Genomic DNA, 9025 nt, shown 5'->3' on the forward strand with positions numbered 1-9025 from the left:
TACTGTCCCTTGTCTAAATGTATTTAAAAAGTGTTTCAGCAGCACAGCATAGTGAAGCTAACAGAAGCCATGCAGTTGCATCCCAATCCACTGCTTGGAAAGTCTGCCTTGATTACAAGCCATCCAATCCACATCCACTGCCTCCCATGGCAGCAATACTGTTGAAGAATTCCAGGTTACTTAAAACCTCCTTCAAAAACCCATGTTGGCCATCTCTAATCAAATTACACTTTCCAAGCTGTTCATTCCCCAAATCTCATAAAATGGTTTCTAATATTTTTCCCACAACTGGTGTTAAATTGTAATTGCTTGCTATATCTTTTGCCCCTTTTGAATAATGGGTGTTAGATTTGCCACTTTATAGTCCTTGGGAATGTGACCTGTCATTATAAAACTTCTAAAAATATCAGTTAACACTTCACCATTTTTTCCTCCTTTTATTTCTTCTAACAGCCAGGGATGTACCCTCTCTGGACCAGATACCTGATCTGTCTTTGAGCATAAAACCTTCAGGCAATAATTTTTGTAGTCATTTGCACACTAACACCTTTAGCATGCCTGGAAATAGAACACCAGATACAGTACTCACTTGTGTAAATTGGCATCACTCCATTGGTTTCAAAAGACCTACTCCAGATAATACCAACTGAGGTATGGGCCCAGAATTTCAAGAGACCTGTTCTTCATCTGCTGCCTTCCTCAGGAAACCCTAAACACCATAGGTATTAGTTCTAGTACTTCTCAGACAAACACTTACTCAATAAGGTTTGCTATTAAAATGGATTTTTTTCACTCAACTGTTTTAGTCTCTGAATCTGGAGGAATGCTGAAAATACCCTGACCTTTATGCATGTAATTAGCAGCACAGTTCATTAGAGATCTTTCATGATGTACTTATCTTTCTGAACTGTGATTTCATTTTGTATGTGCAGAGCTACTGAGCATTCCCTGATTCCAAATGGAGTCAATCAATAGCAGTTGCGGAAACTCAAAAAAATCAAGTCCTTGGCAAATGGAATTGTGAGGATTCTACAGGCAGAAACCTGTCTTCTGGGGTCCGAGACAAGAACTGCATCTGCCTATGGAAATTAATAGGCAAGAATTTTTGTTTACACCCACTGAGAACACATCCCTATATTCTCAGAAACTCCCCAGTCCTTTTCTCTCTCAGATGGGTAACATTTTTGGAAATGCTCCAGTGCTTGAAGCCTTAAGGGCACCAATACACATGCCTGATGCCTGCTCAGATGTGTTCTAGTTAGAGAAGACTCAATTAATTAGAACACTCCACCAGTCTCAGTGTCACGTGTATTCAGCGTCACTGTGCTTCAAAATGGTGGCAGAGGCACTTTAAAGTTAGTCTAATGAGATTTAGTTAAAGAGCCCCCACCGCCAATTTGAAGCATCAGCACACTAAATACCTGAGACACTACAGGTGCTTTAACTAGAGTGGCTCCCCAAAGTCACTCTAATTAAATTGCTCCTCCCCCTCCCCCCAAACCCCAGAACCTTAGTTTCTTAAGTCACACACTTGGAAAGTTTTCCCTAATTGTTTTCGCTAAATTATTTATCTGCTTTGCTGTAGTACCTGTAGATCCACCCCTCCACCTAATTACTTCCTTTGTAACCTTGTTAATTGACATTGCAAATCTACCCTGGAATAGCTTTACAGCCTTTTTCCTAGTTAGGGATTGCCCAAGCCCTTTACGAAGCAAAAGTTGGTAGGTCTGAGCAACTCTGTTCCGCATACCTTCCCCCCCAACCCCTAGCAGACGAACCTCAGTTGGTTCCCATGCAGCCCCATTATAAGCAATGGAGTTGTACTAATGCTCTCTTACAATAGATCAGTCTCAGAGGGTGAATGCTCTATATTCAGAACTGTTGCTGAAACTCTTGCTGTAGGCTGATCCTATGACCTTTTCCTACCATCTTTAATGCACAGTGTTATGTGATTCCTAATGGCACTTGTTTTGAAGTTGGACAGGGCAGAGGTCAAGGTCTGGAATGTCATCAGGGCCGCTGCTTACCAAGGAAAGGCAATTAGACGATTGTCTAGACAACTGGGCTTTGTGCTGTGCGATACGCATGTAATTGACTCTCAGAGGTGATATAAACAAGATGCTCCAGTCATCAAGGCTTCTTCCTTCAGCCACCTCCTCCCATTCATTTAAATCCATCATGCTGTCTCTGTACGCATCTATTAAATAGTCTTTGCCTTCAGTTCCCTTTCTCTGTATTTGGCAGCACAGTGCTGTGAATCAGAGAGGAAAAATCAACTCAGCAGGAGGTTTAAGGAGTCACCTATCTCTTGCACACTTATAACAGGATTTGGGATCCTAAATGTTCCTTGTGTTCTGGAAAAAAAGCAAAAACAAACTCCCCCGGCATCAACTTATGCTCAAGTCATTAAGGTTTTGATTAATGATTATGAACCCTGTACATTTTTTTAAACATCTAGTAGACAAAACTTAGGTTTCCCCCAGCTTTTCCTTGCCAAAATAAAAGGCCAGGGGAAAAAAACTCCCATCTTGTTAGCTTTCAGCACAAAACGTACTAAGCACTTGTAAGAAAAGGTAAGGGTAAGCTCACCAAAGGAGCAGCGATTGCAGCTACAGGTCCCGCTTTTACACAAGGATTCAGATGCTACATCACTGACCTGAGAGGATTTGAACCTATGCTTCCCAGAAGATTTTCCTGACCACCACTAAGAGGCGTTGTGAGGCAGTGCTTCTTTTGTTTTTCTGTTGGTACTATTCAATTTGTACTTATGTACCCACCAAAACAAATGACAGAAAACTAAAAAAGTCTCTACTTTCAGGGTTAGGACACTCAAATGGGAGACAGGACACTGAGGTACCAGTCCTTGTTATATTGAACATCTACTTATACAGAGTGGAAGAGGATCAAACAGGAGTGATTAAGAGCACCTCTATAGTGCAGTGATTAGGTCAATTGTGTTCGTGATGGGAGATACAGATTCAACCTCTCTGGCAGAGGAGAGAATAGAACCTGGCTCTCTTCCGTCCTTGTCAGTGCTCTAATCCCTGAACTATGGGTTAAAAATGGTGGGGGTTTGCTCATTCTCCTGTTTTTTTGTTCCCATCTGAAACTATTAGTCAAATTGATAAACAGTTTGGAGATAAACAAAACCTTAATCACTTACTGGAAAAAACTCCCCTATTTCTACTCAAGAATGCTTCCATGCAGCTAATTTTAAGTTTCCTCAAATGCCTATAATAGTTACGCCAATGCTATGTAACTGATAATGTACTAAGATTATGAAAGAAATATGCCCAGATTGTAATGCCCACATCTGGATTTTAGATGCCAAAAAGTTTGATGAATATTCAGATATGGAGTTTGCATTAAAAAAAAAGTTTAATTTGCAAAATTAACATTCAGGGCTGAATTTTAAAATGTTTCCATCTTCACAGAATCATATAGAAAATGAAGGCTGGAAGAGACCTCAGAAGGTCATCTAGTCCAACCCCCTGCACAGAGCAGGACCAGCCCCAACTAGATCATCCCAGCCAAAGCTTTGTCTAGCTGGGTCTTGAAAACCTCCAAGGATGGAGCTTCCACCATCTCTCTGGGTAACCCGTTCCAGTGTTTTGCTGCCCTCCTAGTGAGAAAATTCTTCCTAATATCTGGCTTAAAATTCCCTTGCTGCCACGTGAGACTGTTCTTTCAGTATCTCCATGTCTTGCTTTCAAGCAAGAATAAGTGTAAAAATAAGAACATCTTGCATTTCTTTTCAAATGATCTCAAAAAAGAGCTTCTTTTCAAATGATCTCAAAAAGTTTTACAACTATTATAGACCCAGTACAGCAAAGCACTTAAACACAGGCCTAGAGTCCTATGGATTCCAACAGAATATACTTAAAAGTTTTTGCTGAATTAGGGACAAAACCATTAAAATTTACATGCCTGTAAGGCAGGGATGATCTTCCCCATCTTACAGATAAGCGGGAAAGCAAGCTTGCAGAGAAACTGATTTAAATTTACTGTGTGATTGTTGGTGTCTCCAAATTAAAGAGATTTTAAAGAGTCCAAAATTAACAGATTTCAGGCAGACCCGAGTTAAAGAAAATGTAACATTTTCTTCCCTTTTGCTACAGAAACCAGACCATCTGGGAAAAAGGAAAGCACCAGGAGTGAATGTAAGTAGCTTAGAAAACCAGCTTAACTAACAATTAATTTTCTTGCCTCTTGAATCAGCACTGAGTTCCAGTTCCAATCCAGGCAAGCCAGTTAAGTTATACAAATGGGCACTAACAAACTGAAGCCAACCCTTGCTTCTGCATGCATGACAAACTTCATCTAAAGGGAAACCAAGTTTACAGAATGCAAGACTTTTCTATCCGCAAGCAACCATGTAGGCATCTTACAGAACCCTTTTTCAAGATATACCTTCCAAATTTGATGGCCTGTCAATGTTTCCTCCCAATTCTTAACCCAGGCTTTGGAAGAACACAGTAAGTGTCTCAAGAGAACACCCCTCAGGTTTTATATTGAACTTACCGACATGTAAAGGGAGGCATCTTTTTTATCCCTTTGCAGCACAGACACCATCAATAAAATTCACAGTTCTCTCTATCTCACTGTCAAGTCTCACCGCTTCGATTTAAGAAGGTCCAAATAATATGGGACATAATAGAACCTTAAGCAAAGGCAAATTCCCTCTTACATCATCCAAAGGTTGACTATATCCCAGGTAAGGACACATCCGGGATACATTTTATTTACTTTCCTTAAATAAGGCTCAGTGGAACAGTTGACTTGTCAGATGAATTGGTCTGAAAACTTCTTGAAAAGTACAAAATAAGTCCTGCTCTGCAAAGCCAGGTCTGCATTTACTGGTTTCCAAACTTGCAAGTCACTTCCTTTCTCACTAATCACATTGAGATAGGGCAATCATGTAAAACGTGGAAATAAATTGACGGTGTCATTCTAAACCAGTGTTTCTCAACCCGTGGTACTCCGGGGGTAAGTGAGACACAGGCAGGGGATATGCGGGTGCTGAATTCTGGTCTTTGCCTGCTTGGGCTGGAAGTTCTGGCTGACGCCCCTCCCATCATGTCCAGAGTGCCAGGGCTTTCACTCCCCAGCGTCAGTGTGCCAGGGGATGGGGAGGGAGGCCCTGCGCAGGCTGTTTTGCCCTGGGCTGCGGTGGAAAAAGTGGGACTCAGCTCGTGGCAGCAAAACCGGAAGTGCCACAGTGGGGCTTCCGGTTTCGCTTTTACCACATCAATCGGCAAGGGCTACGTAAGATACCAAAGGTTGAGAACCACTGTTCTAAACTATCAAATGTAAAACTCCTGTTTGTGAGATTCAGAGGCTTCTCAGTGTGTAAGAAGCATGATCAGCCTACCTAGGCCAGAAACTGTGGGTGGCTTAAAAACCTGATTTAGTGCTGTTCCTTCTGTGCAAAGAAGTCCTGGCCCTCAAGTCCTGCCTAGCATGGATTTAGATATTCTATTAAAAATTGGGAAAATGTGCACTTGAAAGACATCTTGTTACAATATTCTCAGTTGTCTAAAACAATGGTACTCAACCTAGACTTAGAAGAGCCCAACAAAATGATCAGACACTTGATGAGAATTTTTATAGGTAGAGAAATTAATAAAAGGCAAAGGGTGAATTTTCAAAAGACTCCCCAGTTATTTTAGATGCTGAGTTCCAATGGAAAAGGTGCAGGGGCAACATGGAGTTCAGCCCAGGCTAATCTGCCCCACTAAGAACTGTGATAAATGACTACATTTCTTCTGCTATCCATGCTTACTAGCTCATGTCTGTCTACGCTACACTACACTGCAGTCACTTGCATGCATAACCTGACTGGATGGATGCTTAGATGTCATGGACTTAAGGGTCTGACCAGTTTAGAGCCTTTTATAAATTCCACAAGGCATGTGTCCATTTAACTTTTTTAAATCTGGGCCCTGTTGGCTAGGAGGAGCAACACGTGTAACTTTTTATCAATAACAGAAACAGACAGTTAGGTTCTGTTTAACTTTCCTCTTCCTCAAAATTAAGAGTATGGGGAAATTCAAGGCAAATTTAACAATGATACAAGAAAAACTTTAACCTATCTTGCCATGAGACAAAGTGGTAATATAAAAAAGGGGGATTCAGAAGATGAGACAAGGAACACCACGGAAGAAAGCTTTTCAGTTCTAGTGAAACAGGAAGCTCTACAATTCAGTCTTAACTTTGGCCTGTTGAACTCTAGGTCACAGGAGACAAAGACAGGATTTTTTATGTTCTGTGCCTGCAAATTGCCTCCTACTGTGGGATCCTAGTCTACAGCCATGGCTCCTTGGCACTACTGTAGTAGAAACACCACGTACTACTACTAATAGACAGATGCTGTCACATATCAGCAATCTGTGGGTCTGATAACCAGCTCCAGGTAACTAAAAGCTGTAGCTTTTAATATAACTTGTACTAAATGTGTGTGATGTTCCACATGTAATAAACCTCCTAAACAGTTTTGTAGCACTGGTCTCCTCTGCCTCTCTTCATACCACTGGGGTATAATAGCTTCCCCCTACCCCTCAGACCATGACGTGCAGCTTCCCTGCATCTCTCTTCTGTCTGTACTCTCTTCATTTTTAAAACAAAAATTTAAAGTGGAAATCATCTTTTCTCCCTCATCTGTGCCTTTCAGTTTTTCCCCCTCTGCTGCTGTTTAACTCATTGCCGAATTAATTTAACCCCCAAGTGCTTTGGGTGAAGAGATTTTCTGAAACAACTGAAATAATATAAGGTCTCCAGGTCTTGTGCCATTGGAAAGGCTTTAGCATAAATGAGAATCTGGCCCTTACTTTACAAATTCTGCATTGGGTTTAGTGCCAGCATGACTCAGATTCCATTCAATGACGAAGTGGCTCTTTGACTGATAAAAGTTCAATGCCTCTGAGGTAGACTAACTATCCAAGTAGTTCTGAACAGTGGAGAAATTATTCTTGGACTTCTATGAAAAAGACACTCCGACATTTTCCTCACACCTGCTTCTTATCAAAATCACCCTTTTTTCCCCCTAAAATGGTGTTTTATTAGAAAATAGTGAAAGCTAAGTAGATTCTAACACGGTGGCTTAGCATTTTGCTGTAAAACGTGACTGTTGGGTGGGGTGTGGGAGAAAAACTTAGTAGAGAAATAACATATTTGTGGTCCTTATCTTCAAGGCTGCTTATGTTGTGGACTTGGGTTTACCTAAAGTTCTATGATATGGCTACAGTCAGCTGCTCTATTTCTCTGACCCAGTGGAATGATCCAGAGAAAGGTGAGCTTTTGAGGAAGCCAACCTGAGACTATGCAATTATGTCCTGCAGAATACAAGACCAGCCACTAACCCCACCAAATTCTATGCCAAGTTCAAAGTGCAGTTCTTCCCCATCAAAAGTATGTAAGAGAAAGACCCAGTGTAGTTCAGTGGAAGAGAAATCAACTGGGACTCTGGAGAGTTTAATTTTATTCCCAGCACTGCAACTGATTTATTGTGCGACTTTAAGCAAATCACTTCCAGCATTTGTTTCCCTTCTCAACCTTTGTCTGTTTTTGACTTTGTCTTATCTTGGCTTTTGGACTTTGACTTAACTCCTTGGGACAGGGACTCTCTCTTGCTGCACATATAAGTGTAGGGTGACCGTATGTCCTGGTTTAGCCAGGACAGTTTCGGATTTAAGAGTCCGGGATGGCTGTTGAGAATTATAATGGACATCCCAGAAACAGGGCACAATCTGGCCAGGAGTTGGAGCAGTGCGGGGTAGGGGGCAGTGTCCCACATGTCCCAGATTTCCTTATGCTCAGCCTATATATAAGGCACCCAGCACAACAAGACGTCAATCTCTGTTGTAGCCTTTCAACTTTTCCGTAAAATCTATACATACAATATCTACGTATAGTTATATCTACACCCATTCTCCCTCTCTTCTGCCATTGGGCTCGGGGAGAGGGAAGAGAGGCTGAGAAGGAAAGAACAAATCACATGCAACTGATGCCAGTTACTTCATTTTAAAGTATGTGGAACACAGCAGTGTTTGGTGTAGAATAAGAACTTATTTTGGTCTGTGCTCTTTGGTCTGTGACCTAGCACCTCTTTCCTCATCAGCAATTTTTAAATTTCAGCTGATTTAAAAGGCTCTGCAAGAAGCAAAATGCTATTCACCTATCAGTGCCAAAAGAGAAGACCTTGTATCAGAGACACGTCTGTCGGCTTCTGATGCTCTGAGCAAATTGACCCCCCGAGCCAGCCCTGTTCTTGCTAGCTGTTTCCTTTCAAAGCAGTAAATGGGAAGTAGGGCTGAGGAGCTAAGCCAAGCTAATTTGTCTGGTTATTATTTGATTGAAAGGTGATACTGCACGTTTAAATAGTTTATCCCCTTCTTGTTAGTGGCATCATTCAATCAGGACGACTAAGCCTTCTAGTGAACGGATTGCAACTACCAAGGGAATTACTCACTCAAACCAGGAAATGTGGGGTTTGTTAGTTCAAACAGCATCTGTAGGAAGCTGGTAAACAACAGCTGAGATGATGAAAGATCAAATCAAGTCCTTGCTTTGAAGTAAAAGATATTAAAACCATGAGTGTAACAATTCTTATTATAGCTCAGCCCCCTGCCTGCCAAACTTCAAGAACATGATGTGTTTTTTCTAGCTGCATAACAAGCTATATAATAAAAATCCATAAAAATATCAACAAGGCACTTGAATGTGACATGAAAAAGCAACCAAGGCCTATTTCTGGTGATGCTACCATTAAAGGCAATTTGTTATTTTACTTCTGGAATGAAATGAAACATTCTTTTGGGCCAAGAGTGACATTTTTATTTTTGGAGACTAAGACATGCTGTCATCTGGGTAGGCATATTACAAATACCTAGGGATAGAATTATCAGCATCATTTGTACAGTGATACCATGTCAACTGGTTTACTTATAGACAGGAAGAGGGAACATATTCAAAGTGAGATACCTAAGTCACTTAGGTCTATGGCCCATTTAAAAAAGTGACTTACATT

At 41.1% G+C, this 9025-nt stretch overlaps 1 long non-coding RNA gene across 1 annotated transcript; it reads right to left on the minus strand.

Annotated features, from left to right (window-relative positions):
- Window positions 1-448: 448 nt before the first annotated feature.
- LOC109288408 lies at window positions 449-4105 on the minus strand. The gene is made up of 3 exons (XR_002095131.1): window positions 4006-4105; window positions 2028-2251; window positions 449-1079 (listed from the first exon to the last, which is right to left on the minus strand). It is a non-coding gene; the product is annotated as an uncharacterized LOC109288408 (long non-coding RNA).
- Between the last annotated feature and the right edge of the window lie 4920 nt (window positions 4106-9025).

This window comes from Gavialis gangeticus, unplaced genomic scaffold (genome assembly GCF_001723915.1).
Source record: "Gavialis gangeticus isolate Ggan-Ray unplaced genomic scaffold, GavGan_comp1, whole genome shotgun sequence".
Classification (NCBI taxonomy): domain Eukaryota; kingdom Metazoa; phylum Chordata; order Crocodylia; family Gavialidae; genus Gavialis; species Gavialis gangeticus.